Source organism: Peromyscus californicus, unplaced genomic scaffold (genome assembly GCF_007827085.1).
Source record: "Peromyscus californicus insignis strain IS unplaced genomic scaffold, ASM782708v3 Scaffold_4__1_contigs__length_199733344, whole genome shotgun sequence".
In the NCBI taxonomy this organism is placed as follows: domain Eukaryota; kingdom Metazoa; phylum Chordata; class Mammalia; order Rodentia; family Cricetidae; genus Peromyscus; species Peromyscus californicus.
In genome coordinates this window covers 94,432,295-94,451,365 of record NW_026294562.1, presented here as the reverse complement: position 1 = coordinate 94,451,365, position 19,071 = coordinate 94,432,295, and the positions used below count along the sequence as shown (strand labels likewise).

General features: G+C 37.5%; 1 protein-coding gene across 5 annotated transcripts in view; it reads right to left on the bottom strand.

Annotated features, from left to right (window-relative positions):
- Nucleotides 1-19,071, bottom strand: part of Stk33 (serine/threonine kinase 33) — a 173,898-nt gene that overhangs the window by 124,316 nt on the left and 30,511 nt on the right. For 2 of the 5 annotated variants that reach the window (XM_052711984.1, XM_052711985.1), the window contains exon 2: nt 14,610-14,683. The exons of the other annotated variants lie outside the window; for them this stretch is intronic. The gene's annotated coding sequence lies outside the window, so the exon portion shown is untranslated. The remainder of the gene's footprint in view (nt 1-14,609; nt 14,684-19,071) is intronic. 5 annotated transcript variants of the gene reach the window in all.

Below are 19,071 nucleotides of genomic sequence, written 5' to 3'. Positions count from 1 at the left end.
TGCACCTACTGCCCCCAGGAGTACTTAGATCATTATGAGGCCCCTGCACTATTTGATACTGTTTATGACAAAAGTTTTATAATCTGATCTTAAATAGAAAATATAATCAAGGGTAACTCAATGTTTTATGAAAGATTCAAAAGCGAGAGAGAGCAAAACAAGTACAAGAAATGGATATCAACACAGAAAAAAGAACAGAACCAGAACTATATAACCATAAGGTATCCTCTGAGAGCTAAAGAAGGCCTCGTCATCCATGAAATAAAACCACAACAAAAAAAGTCAGAAACTAGAAAGAAAACTTTAAAAGATGTATTTAGTTTTTCACTGACATAAATCTGAACACACTTATTAGGCATTAAGTATATTCAAAGTATATTTCAACATGTGTATACATTCCATTCAAATCCAAGTAAGTACATCTATCTCTGCAAACACCCTTCCTCCTTCCTCCTCTGAAATATACAACACATTGTGACTATCTATAGCCACCCTCTGTGCCAGGGACTACTAAAACTCACTTCCTCTAAGTGTAGTGAGCCCTTAAATTTAAAACTAGAAGGCTAAAGAATTAGAAGATAAATTTCAAGAATAGAATAAATGACAAAAAGATAGAAAATAAGAGTGAATATATAAGAAACTTTAAAGAATTGGTCCAGGCCAGGTGGTGGTGGCCTATGCCTTTAATCCCAGGACTCAGGAGGCAGAGACAGGGTGGATCTCTGTGAGTTCGAGGACAGCCTGGGCTACAGAGTGAGTTCCCAAAAAGGCACAAAGCTACACAGAGAAACCCTGTCTCCAAAAAAAAAAAAAAGAATTGGTCCAGAAGGTCTAACATTTACCTTACTGGAGTTGACATAAACAGAGAAAAATGATAAGGAAGAAATTATGAAAGAAATAATACAAATAGGCCTTTCTGAGTAGAAAGAACATGAACTTACACATGAAAAGAGCCACAGGTTTGACAGCACATTAATGAAAATCAATAACCATTGCATAGTTGCAGAACCAGGAATAAAGAGAAAAAAATACACAAAATTAGGGAAGACACTGTTGTGTGCTCAGAATGTGACTCAAGAGGAAATACAACACACCAGCAATGAAGTACCACTGCTTAACTGCTGAGCTAGAATCAAATCAAGCCTGACTACATACTCAATTTTACTTTGATTGGTCCATCTCTCAATATTTAAATTTCATTTGTTTATTCTTTACATTTCTCTGCTGAGACATTCAGAGGTTTTCTTTTGTTTCAAGTGTATTCTAAATTACTCATTGAAGCATTTTATCACAGCTTCCTTAAAATTACTAATATCAGTAATTCCAACATCTATGTCAAGTGCTGGTGTCTGTTCCTGCCTGTTTTCATGGAACTGAGTTTTCTTGACTTTTGGTACAATGAGTTACTTTCTATTGCATACTGGATTTTACTGTTCAGCAAGAAAAATGGACGTGAAACTGATTAACATGTAGTTGATAAATTGATATGCAACTGATGAATGGATATGCAGTTGATGAATCAGGACAGTTTTGTCTATTTGCTTAGGGTTTGTTTGTTTATTTTTCAGTTATTGATACAAGGTCTCCTGTAGCCCAGCCTGGCCTCAAACTCACTATGTACCTTGAACTACTATCCTCCTGTCTTCACCTCCCAAGTGCTGGGATAACAGATATGTGCCACCATGCCCTGTTTATGTAGTGTTAGGGGTTAAACCTAGGGTTTTGTACATGCTAGGCAAGTACTTTATCAACTGTGCTATACCCCTGGACTCAGGGGTAGTTTTAATAAATAAAAAAGCACATATGTATACTTTATGTGCATAATGTGTATATATTAAGGCAAATAATAAGAAAGCTAATAATAGACATGCAACTGATGAATTGGGGGTAGTTTTCATGGGCAGTATATATTAAATATAAGGAACATACGTATTAGTGTAATAATGACAAAAATAATACTAACAAAACACTTACTATGAACCAGGCAGTACAATAAGAATCTAATTTATGTTAAACTCATTTGATACAGCAATCCTTCGAAGTAGGCTCTATAATTATCTGAATTTTAGAAATAAAACTTTGCCAGTGTCACACAACCAGTAATGGCAAAGCTAGATTATGAACTCAAACAATCTGCCTCCAAAATCCATGGTCTTGAAATCATGATGTTACGATGTCTGCAGTCATTTACCACTTGTTCCCCTGCATACAACAACGGAAAGTAAGGGTGAATCTTGACACTTTAGTATAGTCATACGTGTGGGATGTATTGTGGCAACCAACCAATGGAAAAGGCTAAAAATGGGATTTTTCTAGGAAAAAAAAGTCAGTTTCCCATGATTTTGACAATGGCCAGCCTGCTCTGTTTCCTTCCACAGCAGTTTCTGGATTCAAATGAGTGAGTGAGTGGGTGAGTGGACACACATGTGTGCCTGTCTCTGCAGACTTTAAAAGAGAGACAATATGTCTACTCCTCATAAAAGATACCAAGAGCAGAGAGCTCTTACCTTTCAGGAAGAATTCCCCAAAGTCAGGGGTCAGGAATCTGCTGTCTCTCATAATCACTGCCCTGTGAAGCACGGGTATCTGGCCAAGTAACCATTCTGATGACAGCATGACATCTAAGCTCTAAGAAAGAAATGTCCAAGTACGCTGATGGCATAAATGGGTGTGCTTGCTTAGGGTTTCTTCTCTCCATATGCAGAGACATACCTGCATCAGGTCCAGTCAGAAGGATTTTATTACCACACAACTTAGTTTACAGAAAGCCCTGGAGGGAAAAAAATCAGAAATGACTTCTGAACAAGTAAGATTTGGGACAGCTTTGTTAAAAATACAAATGTAAATCCAAGTAAAAGTTCAGACCCGCCCAGCCCTTCTCATAGAGATTGGCACTGCTATGAAGCCCAATTCCTTGGGCATGATGGGAGACTCCTGGCATTGGACTGCATCCCAGGGGTTGTTCTCTCAGCAGAGGTGATGGCCTCTCTTGTGCTGGTCTAGCAAGGCCCTGAGTGATGACTTGAGTGGTAGTGTGAGTGAACTCGGTGACAGAGCAGGCCAGCTGGCCAATATGGAAACTAAAGACAGGCCTGGAGCCAGGTGTGGGGACTCATTCTGATAATCTCAGCATCAGAAGTCTGAGGCAGCAGGACCACAGAGTAAGATCCTGTCTCAAATAACCACCTCTTAAAAAAAAAAAAAAAAAAAAAAGCACTGACCTGGAAACTCACTGCAACCAAACTCAGCAAAACAGTTTATGTCCTGAAACTGGAGTACCCCAAATCACCAACACCAACAAAAGTAGTCTATTCTGTAATTTTGCTGCTACAGGACAGCAAAAGCTTTGGATAATATACCTATAGTCACTTCCTAATTTTATTTTACTTTATTTTGAGGCAGGGTCTCACTACATATACCCCTAGCTGGCCTAGGATCCACTCTGTAGGCCAGGCAGACCTCAAACTCACAAAGATTCACCTGCCTCTACACCTGGCTGCTGCTGCTTTGTGCCCATGAAGACCAGAAGAGGGCATCAGAAGAACCCCATGAACTGGAGTTATGAACAGTGTGAGGCCCCAGATAGGTTCTGGGAATCAAACCTGGGTCCTCTGGAAGAGAAGGCAATGCTCATGACCTGAGCTATCTCTCCAGTCAACAATTGCTTCCTTGTGTTAAAGAATGCCCCTTAGCAACTTAGACAAGCGCTATTTAGTATTAAAACAGGCTTGTGGGGCTAGAGAGATGGCTTAGCAGTTCAGAGCATAGGCTGTCCTTCCATAGGTCCTGATTTCAGTTCCCAGCAACCACACTGTAGTTAACAACCACCTATAATAGGGTCTGATGCCCTCTTCTAGCATGCAGGTGTACATGCAGATAGAGCACTCATATGCATAAATACATAAATAGATTTTTAAAAATTAAAAAAAAGACATTTGACTTTGCTGTTATTTAACTACCATGAAAAGGAAACTGCTAAAGTTATAATATGGCCTCAATAGCTAACTCATAACCACAGTGACATACAACCACATGCTAATATAAAAGTTAAACTTCCGTAGGCTGATAAATAATGTCTGGTGTATCATCCTTTCATGAGCCTTGAACTAAAGAAAAGAATATATGATCAACTTAGGTTCCAAACATTTTACAGTAGAAAACAGATGAATACCCTAAGGAATTTAGTTCTGTTATTATACCTTTAAGATAATAATTGGATTAAATTGTATCATTTACTTCAGAAATGTGTACATTTTCAATGAGCACATTATTTAAAACTGAGCCAATTTACTAATGAAAGAACAAACAAGACTTTCATCCCTGCCTTTCCATGGAGATGTGTGTGTGTGTGTGTGTGTGTGTGTGTGTGTGTGTGTGTGTGTGTGTAAGAGAGAGAGAGAGAGAGAGAGAGAGAGAGAGAGAGAGAGAGAGAGAGAGTTTGTTTCGTGCATGGGTGTGCCTGTGAACATGTATATACATGTATATGGGTGTCCGAAGACATCCTCAGTATCATTCCTTGGGTACCTTCCACCTTTTTTTTGAAATAGGGTTTCTCACTGGCCTGGAATTTGGCCTTGTAGGCTACAGTCACTGGCCAGCAAGCTGCAGGGATGTGTTTAGTTTCCACCTCCCACCTCTCTCTGGGATTCCAAGCACACTCCACCATGCCCAGCTGTTTACATGGGTTCTAGAGACCCAAACTCGGTCCTCACATTTGTGAAGCAAGCACCTCCTGAGCCGTTGCCCTGGCCCCGGTCACAAATACAGTTCTGGGTTTCTGGATTCGCTGTTGTGATGCAGTGGCATGCCTCATGCTCTATCTGCTGAAGTAAGACAACTCAGCAGCTACTGTCCAGGGAGAGAATCAGTTCACCTAAACTACAGTTTTATACGAAAGAAATTTCCTAACTTCTGAGGCCCTAACGACAACTCCTAATCAGAAACTCTTCAGCAGCTCCAAAAGAACTCAATGAAAGAGTCGTGTGCAGCATAAGCAACTCCTTATGAAATAGCTTTTCTCACCAATCCAGTGTGTTTCATGCATATCGTTATATCATCAGATATTTTGAACTTAAAAACACACAATTGTAAGTCGTAAGTCAGTTGCTATTTTACTTTTCATTTGTTTCAAATGTCTCACAACTAAAGTCTGTGATATTACCAGCCCCTCCAACAAACTTAAATAGTATTAAAACACTACTTTCAATTTAAAGGGCAAAATATCTGGAAAATTAAGGTCATGGTGTTAGAGAGCCTAATGGAGTATGGATTTCTGCTTGAAGTACTTCAACCAGAAACCTCAGCAATCTTCAATCTGTCTCTCCTGGATATAATAAGTTTTAAAGCTTGGAATGAATTTTCAGAATATGTTTCACATCTCTCATAACTTCAGGAAAGGATGCAGCAGAGGAGCAAAGAGAACATACTCTACAATAATGGAATTTTTATGCAGTGCCAATAAGTTACAGAGCCTTTAAAACAAAAGATGAATAGGATCATTCCTAAAGGAGAAAAATAACATTCATTCAAAGGATTCTTTGTAAGAATTTGTTCTTAGGTACAGAGACCTTTTCAAAACATCAAGAAATAGTAGGTTTTTGATTCAAAGGGTTATTAATGTTATTGGATCATAATTAAATCATCTATTAATGTCAGTATGTCCATGGTAAATACGACAGGTTTCATATGCCATTATAAAATGAAGTCACTTTCAAATAAGGCTATATACAGGAAATATTAACAAAAGTCACACAGAACATATCCAAATATGAAACAGGAAAACGATGCAAAATACCCTTCAATTTTCTTTCTTTTCAAACGCATATTGTCTATGAAAGTGGAAAGAATAATGCTGGAGACAGAAGGGCATAAACGGGAAGCAGACAGGGGAAAGTGGAGAGGAGTAAAGGCAGGAGGGGAGTGTAATAATGCCATAAGGGTCCTTGTTGCTTTGCATGCTGTCTAAAAACAGTAAGTAAATAAATAAATAACGTTTGCCGTCTTAAAACAGGTTAACAACCAGAGGTGCTTTTGTCTCCCAAGGGACATTTGGGGACCTCTGGGGGCATTTTTAGCTATTACAACTCTGGAAGTGCTACTAGCATCTAAATGATAAAGATGAGGAACATTGTTCAATACCTACAGTACACAGAACAACTCTGTGGCAAAGAATTATTCAGTCCAAAATACAGATAGGTCAAGAGAGTCCAGCCTAGCATGCTGCAAGCACACAACTGAGTATGCTTAAACAATAAGCAAATATTTGCTGATGAATTTTAACAAATAAAACCTGTGGTTTCTACTTGCTTTAGGGTCTTACTACTTACATCCTTTTGAAGCTGCTTAATACAGACTATTTTTATTCTCAAGGTCCTAACTGGTCATCCATCAAATTCTTCTATGCTGCTAAGTAGAACCAAACAGGTGGAAAGTCACATGTACATTAGCTACATGGTTCTGTAGGATTCCAAAAGAGAGACCGGATGTTGACCACTTAAATGCCATTCAGGTTACCAGGTAACAATATTTTGAATGACTTCAGGGATTAAAAGCTCAAAATGTATGTCTTTCAACCAGCTGTTTGTTTGAGATAGGTAGGGGTGTGTGTGTGTGTGTGTGTGTGTGTGTGTGTGTGTGTGTGTGTGTGCGCGCGCGCGTGCTCATGTCCCCTAATGTCACCTCAAATTTGCAATCCTCCTGCCTCAGCCTCTTAAGTGCTGGGATTATGGTCATGTGCCACTTCTACTATGCCTGGCTAAAAGTATATACTTTTAAACAATGAGAATTAAAATGCTATAGCTTTATTTGGGCCTGTTTGTCGATAAGTGAAGGGTTTTTGTTTTGTTTTTTTCGAATTTGTAAGTTAAGTAACTAAAATAACTAAAATTGAAATATTCTAAAAAATATTCATTGTATACACAATGTAACTGGAAAGTTTTAAAGGTCCCCAGAGGGCGTTCTATTATTCTCTGAAGTAATTTGGAATTTTCAGTTCAAAACAATCTTAAAGAGATTTAAGAGATTTTTAAATTCTGATGTTCTCAATTTAATCTCACTTGAAATTTCCTCCAGAATAGAAGTTTAATTTTGTTACCTTTTTATCTATATTTTTATTTTTCCTTTATATCTTCTTTAATTTTTCAGTTGTTTGATCATATACATATTAATAATAATTTTCAAAGGAAAGTTAATTATATTTACATTTATTCATTGACTTATGTAGAACTATATATTATTTCAGGACTAATTTTAAAAACAACAGATTTCCCTAAGCTTGAACTGACCTGAAAGCCTCCTCCCTGAAGATTAGCTTTCATGATACTAGAAGCACCGTGCAAGCTTCCAAAGAAGGGAAGCAACACCTATGAACTACAATAACTAGCATGGTGCAACAACCTTATGGCTGCAATAGTGGTACATCTATCTTGGCAGTAACCAAGAGCTCTCTAGTTGGACTTTAGACCCACTCAACAAGAGAGAACTCACACTTGGTACTGGAGACCTAGGCAACAATCCAGGACTAGCAAAGTCATGGATTGTGGAGGAGAACCTACAACCACTACTTTACTGAACCAGAATAATTCCTAACTACATTCTAAATATTTATCCTAATACCCACAGATAATTGTAGACCTCACTTTTACTGGAGAAACTTCTCTTTCATAAAAGAAACCATCACAGAAAAACACATCCAATCAAAATTCAGTATTGTAGAACCAAGTTCCAAAAGGTACATCTACAATACAACTCCCACACCTAAAGCTCAAAGATCATTGTGGAACAGAAGGAGAAAAGATTATAAGAGCCAGAGGAACAGGGAGTTTGCTGTGAGCTTGTCTCCCTTAGGAATGTCAGAAGCTATACCCATAATTTCTCACCAACATGACTGCCTAAACAGGAGCTGAACAAAGACAATAACAATAGGCATGTTAATGTGGACAAGGAAAAACCTCACTAGGCCTCAACCCTAGACAAAAAAACTATGGACAACTAAAGAATGCTGAAAACAGGAGAAACAGTCTTTCACAGGGAAGAGCACATCAATTGATCATCTAATACTAAATGGTCAGTACTGAAAACATACATACAAATAACATTCTACTGATTGAGCAGATTATATTTAGCAACATATATATGTATATGCATATATACATGTAACAATAATTCATGAAAAAGAGGGCATAAATTTGAAAGAAAGCAAATATTTGGGAGGATTGGGAGGAGGAAATAGAAGGGTGAAAGAATGTAATTGTATTATAATCTCAAAAAATAAACTAAATAATTAAAAAAGGAACAGAGCCAATCATAAAGATAAAAAATTCCTCAGCAATTTCCTTTTAAAGATTCTATTACTTACATAATGGGAAAAACAATGTAGCTGAAAAAGACTTACAAAGAAACGCTTCTAGCCAAAACAATAATGTTACATGAATTACAAAGAATAAATTCATCATAAATGTTTATGCATTGTTTTGCTGTGTACTTTGGTTTAGTTATTCTTAGGAAAAACCACTTTTATGAAAATCATATCATTGCCCTGTATGGTTTAATACTGCCTGAGATACCATTATTTCAATAAGAAATACCCTAGGAACTACATTATCTGAAGCCACAACCTGGTCCTACCTGTCTCTTCTAAACTGAAGAGCAATCTAAAAGACATTCAAATGTTTATTCAGACAGAAGTAAAGGGCACAACTTCTAAAGGGAAACAATTTTTAATAAAAACTTACAAATAAGAAGCTGTCTACCAGATGCATAAGTCCAAAAGAACCAATGAATAAGGAAATTCAATGTGGGGTTATTCTAATCCCATCTAGGCTACATGTACACAGACAAACCAAAACAATCAGAGTAAATACATTACCAAGACATGCTTTCAAATCCATTTCTCCCCACAGGGAGTCCACTCCCAGAGAGGATGCTGATTTGTTCTTTCATTCTTTTTACAGCTAAATGAGCATGTAAACCTTCCAAAGAGAGGCGACAGAAAGTGACAGGACCAGTTACAAATCAAATATAACCTCTATAAGAAAGTGTCACACAAGTGGGCCAAAAAGACACATGACTTTCCAATGAAGGATCATCCCTGTATTTTACAATAATAACTTCTAATCATTAACATTACAAAGCAGCCATGTACATAATCAGGTTCTTGGTGCATTTGTTTAAATTGATCTTTGTTTAAAGATCAGCAACTACTTCTCAAGAACAATTTAGCCATGGATAACTAACTTATAAATTCCCCCCACGAATTTTTATTTAGAACCTACCACCTTCAAGAAACTGATAAACATAGTGAGAAAAGCACTAATCTATTAGAAGAACACAACACACTAGCAATAATGTCAAAGCAGGAAGAAAGGAAACAACAACATGGCGGAGGGAGGATAAGAACCCGAACCATCACAGTCCTTAAAATACACTTCCAAGTTATTGTAACTGAAAGAGCATGGGCCTGCTTAACTGGGAAGTTGTTCGTTTTTGGCTTCTGGGGGAAGGAGAGTTGCTTGGTGTTTTGGTTGGTTGGTTTGGTTTTTTGTTTTGTTTGGTTTTTTTTTTTTTTTGCTTGAAGGGTATGGCCCTGGTAAGTTAACTGCACTTCAGTGGACAATCATATACCCAAGAGTATATGGAAAACACAAACTGGATTAAAAGACTGGCTAACCTTCCATCAAATTAAACAAAAAGAGAGACCAAGGACCTAAATTAATAAAATTAGAGATGAAAAGGGAGACAATACAGCAGATACTGGAGAAACTCAGAGAATCATAAGGACATACTTCAAAAATCTATAAACTGGAAATCAAAAGAAATGGATTAATTTTTAGATGTATATGACCAACCAAAGTTAAATCAAGATGGATTAAAAAATTTAAACAGATTTATGACAACTAATAAGATAATATAGAAGCAGTAATTTAAAATTTCCCAACTAAAAAATGTCCAGGACCAGAAGGACTCAGTACAGAATCTAAAAAGACTTTCAAAGACAAACTAACACCAATCTTCCTCAATTTATTCCATATAACAGAAAAGGAATGAACATTTCCTAATTCTGTTTATGGGGCCAGCATTGCCCTGATTGCAGTGATATTTTATTTGTATGTTAATAAATAAAGTTTACCTGGAGATCAGAGGTCATAGCCAACCGTAAACAAAAGTCAGGCGGTGGTAGCACACACCCTTACTCCAATCACATGGCAAGCAGAGTTCTGTGTGTTCAAGGACACAGTCAAGCATGGTGACACATGCCTTTAATCTCAGTACCAACCATAGAGACCTGTAGGTCTGTATAGACAGGCAGTGACAAAGAAGTGATGTGGCTGGGCTTAGAGCCAACGAGAAGGCAGAACAGCAAGGCAATAAAGGTGCAGGTTAGACAGGAAGAAGCTGGTTTGGTTCTCTTGGGAAGCAATGACAGTGTAGTGAGCTAAGGTTAGTTTGGTGGCTATCACTATTGCTCTGATCTCTATGGCTTGCACCCCTGTATTTGGCTCTGTGTTTCTTATTTAACAAGACTATTTAGAAATTCATCTACACCTGATACTAACACCAAATAAAGACCCAACAACAAAAGATTATAGTTCAATCTCTCTGATGAACACACACACACACACACACACACACACACACACACACACACACACACACATTCAATAAAATACTTGTAAATCAAATTTAAGAACACATCAGAAAGATGGCCCACCATGGTTAAGTTGGCTTTATCCCAGAATGCAGGGATGGCTCAACATACCTATATCAATAAATGTAATCCACAACATAAACAAACTCAAGATTGGAAACCACATGATCATTTCATTGGCTGCAGAAAAGGCTTTTGACAAAATCCAACATCCCTCATGATAAAAGCCCTAGAACTATAGAGTATGTATTTCAACATAATATACAGCAAGTCCACAGTCAACATCATGAAAATGAAGAAAAACACAAAGTATTTCAACTGAAATCATGAATAAGCTAAGGATATCCACTCTCTGCACTCTCTTTCAATATAGTGTATGAAGTCTTAGCTAAAACAATAAGATAGGTAAAGGAGATAAAGTGGATACAAATAGAAAAGGAATGAGTCAAAGTGTCCTTGTTTGCAAAGAGAAACCCATCTCAAACAGGTGAAAGATACCTGAGCATGGACATCCAAGGTTGTCCTCTGACATGTGCACATGCATCCACCCCCACATGTGCTCACACACATAAACACATACATGGTAAAATGTAGAATGCAGATAGTCCCTTTCCTGGCTAGTTTGAGGTCAATTTGACACAAACTAGAGTCATTTGGAAAGAGGGAACCTCAATTCAGAAAATGCCTCTACCAAATTGGCCTGTGGGAAAGAATATGGGCATTTTCTTGATTGATGATTGATGTGGTATGGCCCAGCTCACTGTGGGCAGTGCCATCCCTGGACTGGTGGCCCTGGGTACCAAGTACCAGAGAATGGACTGACAAAGCTATGAGGAGGAAGCCAGCAAGTGGTACTCCTCCATGGTCTCTGCTTCGGGTCCTACCTTCACTTCCTTTGATGATAGACTATGACCTCAGAGTTGTAAGCTGGAATAAACCCTTTCCTCCCCAAGTCACTTTTGGTCATGCAGTTTTATCATAGCAATAGAAACCCTAACAAACACAACTGGGTGTATCAGATGCATTTTCAATGCTCAATATTTTCAACTGCCATCCCAAGTCAGAGAAAATATGTGTGTGTGTGTGTGTGTGTGTGTGTGTGTGTGTGTGTGTGTGTGTGTGTGAATATTATTTAAGCTTTGAACAAGTTTTGTCATTTACAACATTGATATATTAGAAGGACATTATGCTAAGTGAAATAAGCAAGTCACAGAAAGACAAAAACTTGATTTCTCAAGGCCAACAAGATGGTTCAGCAGATAAAGGCTCTTGCTACCAAGCCTGATAACCTGTGTAAGGAGGAGAAAATTGACTGGTGAAAGTTGTCCTCCCCTCCACATACACTGTGCACATATGTAACACATGCACACATATACACATGAAAAACTGTTTTTAAAAAACCTGCATAATCTTACTAAATTGTGAATCTGAAAAAGTCCAACTCACAGAGGTAGAAAATAAAATGATGGTTACCAAAAGTTATGGGGTGAGAGTGGGGAAAGAAACTATTGGGGAATCAGCTGTTGGTCAAAGTGCATTACATTGTCAGACAAGAGTAAGTTTAGAGATGTATTGCATATCAGAGTGACTACAGGTAGTAAATACCATATTGTACACTTCAATATAAGAATAAATTTTATTGTTCCACCACAGGAAGAAAAGTAAGTAAGGTGATGAATTTCTTTATTAGCCTTATTTAACCACTCTACACTGTTATTAGAACAAACACTGTATCCTTTAAATATATAAGATTATGATTTATCAGTTTACCAAAAGCAGGAAGAAGTGCCTTAAAGTGCTGAGAAGGAAAACATGGCACAGTGAGAGGGAAAAGATGTGCTTTCTAGCTGAGTGGTGAGAGAAGGCCTGGCTATGGAATAGCAACAACAGAGGTGGCCTGGGAATAGCTGCAGGATTTGGAAATTCTTGGAAGGGAAGTGAACTGGAAGAGCTCTGAGCAAAGGCGGGCATGGGAAAGCAACCCTCCTCATTCAAAAGTCCTGCAGCTGAGACAGGAGTAATTAAAGCTGAAACAGGCTATGGATACCAGGACCAATTTGGGAGGACTTGACCAGGAGCTGAGAAGTCTAGATTTTATTGGGTAATTGGGGAGCTGGTAAAGATTTCTAAGCAGGAAAAAGCATCATCAAAGTTGTGCTTTAGAAAGATCAATCTAGCAGTAATTGAAGTAACTGAACATCAATCAAATGTAGATGATACAGCACAGTGAATATAATCTAAGCCTGCAGGAATTCAGGAATTCATTTATAAAAATGTAATTTATATGCATCTTTTCAGTAACACAGCTCTATAAACTGTCTCGCTCATAGACTAGTACCTAATTATATAAGCATCTAAAAAGGTCATAAGTACTATAAAATGATATCACAAAGCCTCTTGCCTCTGCCTGGAAATCCTTCCACCCCCTTTCCCTTCCGGTAAACCCTTCATCCTGGAGGTCTCGGCTTAAATGTCACTTCCTCAGAAAGGCCTTTTAAATCACTTATCCAAACCAAGTCCCCGTTTCTCTCTTTCAAAGAAGCTTGCACTTCTCTTCAAAGCACTTATACAATTTGTAATTAGATAATTTGGTCACTAATTAATTAAAGTCTGTGTCCTTCACTAGATTATAAAGGGTAGGATTGTATTTTTGTTCATCATGGTGTTCTCCAGAGTCTAAAATGATATATATAGTAGGTACTTAATAAATATTTGTTCTACTAACAGTGACTAAATAGCTGGGTGTGGAGGAAAACCACGAGGTGGAGGCAGACTTGACTACACAGTGAGATCCTTGAGGGGGTGAATGAAGAAGAGATTTTAAGGTTATCTCTCCTAAATGTGCTGCTGGCTAAATAATACTCCTCTTTGTTGTGTGTACTTGGGTGAAGATGCTTGATTTCTAAGAGAAAATTCAAAAAACCTTACATTTCAACTCCAAGTCAAATTCCTACGTGCTAAACTCAGAGTGAAAGCCTGAGCTTCTATACAAAGAAAACAGTAAAGCAAATGTTCAGGTCATAGTGTGCTTTCCTATCACCCAGGTTTTAACAGAGATAATTCACATGACAACTACTACATAAGTTAGAATAAGGAACAGACTGGAGTACAAAGTGAGCATTGTGGGTTTGCTATTAAGAGAGCAATTACAGACTTATAGAATCTTGATCTGCGAATACCGTGTGAGAACCTCTATAAGAACTTCAACATTGAATCTGATTTGAATCATCACTGAGAGAAAGAGTGAGAGCTGACTCTGACTCAGCTTTTTCACAAATGGTTCAAAGCAATCAGTTTCCATCACATGGTGCTTCTGTCCATGTAGCATGAACCACAGACCTGGTCCAAGGTTTTCCTCATGTGGTAAGCATGGAGAAGACTAGCAATATAATGTACTTTAAGTCACAGAAGTCTAGATGAGTCCACAGAAGTCCAACTTGAGCCCTCTGAGGCCTTATCTCAAGGTGCTGCCCTTCACAAAATTGTAATTTACAAAAAATCACTCAACTTGCTGGTACACATGAACTTGGAGGGCCAAACCAGCTGTCAGTAAGGATCTAGAGAAGCTAGTATAAAATTGGAAATGCTGAGCTAACTTGGCACAACAGAGTGCCTGCACCAAAGGGAAAAAGCAATTTCCATCACTCATTTAAGGATGTTTGTGCGATTGGATTTTATACATCAGGTTTAATACATAAACGTCAATTGAAAAGGGAAAAGGACCAGCAGAATTTTGTTTAAAAAAAAATAGTCAGCTTTGCTGCAAACAGACATCTGTTTCCAATAATCATTATACTCTGAAAAAAATCACACAATAGATACATAGGATTCATGGGGGAGGCAGATAGGAAGGAATACAAGCTAGTGTTGGAAGCACACATGCTACATAGAAACTGAATAAAATAATACCACAGCTTTAAGCATATTAAATGGTTAGAAAACAAACAAAAATACAGCACTTTACCTTGAAAAAGATATGATGTTTATGTCAGGTGTCGGGTGAGTTCATTGTGAAGTGCCAGAAGGAGAGCAAGCTATCTAAAATCAAAGAAAAGGGCTTAATACCACAGAAGGAATGCACATAGCTTACCATGTGCAGTGAACAGAGGCTCCTTGCAGATATTGTATGTGTCCCTGCAGGTGTGGGTTGTATTCTCAGGCTGTTGGGTTCTACTAGGCCTAGTATTGTGTGTTCAGCTGGGATTTCCTCACTGAAGAAAATGCGTATAAGCAAACCTAAAGTTCATTTAATATTTAAATTGTTTCCTAATATGTCAGATGCATTCCAACAAAGCCACCACTTTTTAAAATGTTTTAAGAGTCTCAGATTCAAACTGCTGATTACAAGTAGATACTGCAATTATTCCCTCATTCTGATGTCTTATCCTGAATGAAATCACCAAGCTTCGAAGAATAACAGACTTTCTAAATGGAAAAAAAAAAAAAAGGTCAAATTCCTAAATAGATTTATATAGATCATATGGGCAAATTCTAGAAAATGCTGAGGTTTGCATGTGTGAAATCACGCTCTTCATAAGGCCATTGCCTTGATTGTGGCAATTACACAGCCACAAGTATAAGCATCAAAGGGAAACATCATTTGATCAATGCTTCTTCTCAGGAAGACTGATCTCACCCTGGCGCTATCTGTGTCATCACCAACACACCTAGTTAAATATTTCCAACAGCAACCACTGTCATGATAAAACCAAGCACACAGCGAACAAGTAGCGAGGCCAAACTAAATACCTTAGCAATAGATTTTTCCTGACCTTGGTGCTAGTTGCTGGCATGGTAACACAACAGTGGCCAAGCAGTAAAAATATTGCTCACTAGATCTCGCTTCATCTGGTTTTAATTAGGAAAGCTAACCTCCAGGAGACATGCCTGCACCTCTGTTGACAGAATTATGAAGTATGATGTTAGCACACATATTGAGAGCTTTCACTTGAGTGTTTCATACAATGGAGGGTCTTACTCAATTGACTCATTTTGATATTTAAATAATTTTGTTCCCTAAGTAGTAAATTTCATTTTCAAAGTCAGCATAGACACCACCAATTGCAACACTATTTTTGTTTGATTTGCATTACCATAAAATTAGAATTACTATAAGAAAAGCTGGAACAGTCAGGACTAAGAAGATGGCTCAGTAGATAAAGTGCTTACCATGCAACTATGAGGACCTGAGTTTGATCTCCAATACCCACATAAAAGAAAAGCTGAGTGTGGCAGCACATGTCTACAAACCCCAGTGCTAACAAGGCAGAGGCAGATGGATCCCTAGAGCTCCCTGGCCAACCAGCCTAGGTGAGTGCGTTGGTGAGCTTCAGACTCAGTAAGAACCATGTCTCAAAACATAAGGTGGAAAATGATTGAGGAAGACACAGGACATCAAGCTCTGGCCTTAACATGCACATGGACACACACCCTGGACACACACACTTGCACAAATACAAACACACACACACACACACACACACACACACAGAGACAGAGAGAAAAAGAGAGACAAAGAGAGACAGAGAGACAGAGAGAGAGAGTTGGAAAAGTCCAGAGCATATCAAATGAAAATAAAAGGCCACAACATCTCCATTCCTTTTCATACCTCAGGGACCACTGCTTTCTCTGGTGCTCGTGTAACATTCTAGAAATGTTCTAGACATATACAAATGTATAAATTGTGTATTATTTTTAGAGGATAAGTCCATGTTTTACCTAATCTGCTGCAACTTTTCTCTTAGACATTAGAGACTATTTTACTATTATCAGTACACAGTCATCCCTCAGTATCCATGAGAAATACCCTATAACAAAAATCTGTGGATGCTCAAGTCTCTTATAGAAAATTATGCAATATTTGTATCCTCCAATATACTTTGGATTCTCTACAGGCTACTTGTAATACCCAACACAATATAATACTATAGAAATGGTTGTTACACTGTGTTGTTTAGGGAATAAGGAAAGTCTTCATGTAGTCATTACAAATGTGACTTTTTCTCAAGTACATTCCATATGGTTAAATTCATAGATGCAGGATTCTCAGATATAGAAGACACAGGTACAGAGGACCAACTGAATATATTTACACATGTTTTAAGGTGTAGACAAATTTCTAAATGGTCTTATTAAGTAAAAAACATGGAACCAAATATAGGGGTGAAAGCCTTAGATCAGAGAAATAGGGAAAGCCACAGCTAACCTTACCTCACCAACTCTGCAGCTTCCAAATGGTGTGACTTCCTGTCTACCCAGGCTTTATATTCCTTGCTTTTCTGCCCTCTCATTGGCTCTCTTAGCCCAGCTACCTCACTTCCTCTTCCTACACAGCTCTGTCACTTTCTGTCTGTCTGTACAGACCTCTAGGTCTCTATTGTTGGTACTGGGATTAAAGAGCATGCTTGGCTCTGTTCCCTAGTGTGGCCTTGAACACACAGAGATCCTGCCTGCTAAGTGATAGGATTAAGGGTGTGTACTACCACTGCCTAACTTCTTTGTTTACTTAAAATGGCTTGCTATTTCCTCTGATCTCCAGGCAAACTTTATTAACATACAAATAAAATATCACCACATTTCCCCTTTTTGTCTAATAAAAAATAAAAAAATAATTTTAAAAAGTTGTAACTAATATAAGAAAAACTATATACAATAAGTACAATAACTACATACAATATATACAAGCAATATAAACATCAACAATGTCTAGTCCATTTGCATTTGACAAATTCAGGGAAAATATTCCATTATCTATCCTATTTTGGTGAGTCCAAAATGTACCTAATTCACTTTCTATCCTAACTTATATTACCAACAGAAAACTATCTTACGATGTCTTTCAAACTTATACACTTAACACCTCTTAGTTTCTTTTCTGAATTTCTTAACAAGGAAAATTGTTACTACAACTATCTAATCTTCAACTCCCTCAGAGACCCAAGAGGAAATAATATTACCTAGTAAAACAGGAAGTGCAAACAAGCGACTTCTAAAAAATGAGTTATGACAGAAACGGCCAGCTTCCTGGACAGTCACCCAAGGTTTCTCTGCACATTGGGGCATCATCTTCGGCCTACAGACTTAGCATATCTGACAGACTCATTTGTGAAGTAGGATGTATGTAAGACCCACAGTTCAACCTCACATTTAGTGCAAGTATTCCATGTACCAGATAAACTTGAATTCCACCAGTGTCCTGTCATGATTCAGGATTTTAAATTCTGGAAATTTCTGGTGTTTTTGGAATTCAGCTTCCCATTCTTCTTGGCTTATGGGTAGCTTCATCTTCTTTATTAAATGCCAGTCTACCACTGAGAGGTTAGACTCCATCAGCCTAGTTATTCCTTCAAGAATAACTGTTTCAGCTATTGTTCAACTGCACACCAGAAGCCATCAGCCCACTGCCTGGATAGCATACTGTCAGTAGTTGATGAGAGAGCACTTTGTTGCCCAGTGGCTAATTTTTGCCACAATGAAAGTTAACTCCATATGCATTTTCTTCAATGCTCATATCTTCTCTGAAGTAGATTTGTGCTGCCAGAAGCAGACATGTCTCATAGTCATTAAAAAAAGAAAAAAATCTATGTTATTAAAACATTTTAAATGCCATATTCTGTAGATCTCTGAAGGGTTTGAAGATGATTTGTCTATCTAAAATATATCTCTGCTTGACCTTGAAAACATATCTAGTATGACTACAAGTTCGATTGCAATGTCTAACTACTAACTTTCATTTCTTTATATCCTAATAGTTGGTAATAATAACATTCAAGGATTAGCTAATTGCATTACATTGTTAAGTGAACTGTATAGATACAATATCTTGAACAAGATTAGAAATATGTGTAGAGTATTTTCTAAAAAAATCAACCTCAAATATGTATCAATATATATAATTTGTATACAATATACAAAAATCCAATTCAATGTAAAATACTTAAAACTAGTAGTTGCCTTTTAAAAGTAGATTCAATAATCTACCTTTTTATCATGTCTATACCCTCTCTTTTTTCTTTCCAGAGTAGATTTAATAATCTAGCCTTTATTCTATCATTTCTATATTTTTTGAGTAGATTCAATAATCTACCTCTTATCTATATCCTCTTTTTTTCTTTTCCTTTTTTTCAAACAAGAACCTTAAATCTAATCTCCTTTGTTTAGCCTTTTTCCTGATCATTAACAATAATAACTTGTAACCAACCATCCTAAACAATGACAATTATTCCAAACCCAAAACCCATTGAAAGACCAAAAACCACCCACCCCACCTCTTGGGAATGTGGACATCATGTTTTTAAAATTGCTTCCTGTTGTTTGTGGGCGAAGGCATCTTTAGGGGATCCTAAAAGAAAAATTTTGGGTTAATAGTCAAGTCCTGGGAAAGGTAGCTGTATCATTTGTTGTCCAGTCTCTGCATAATGCAAAAG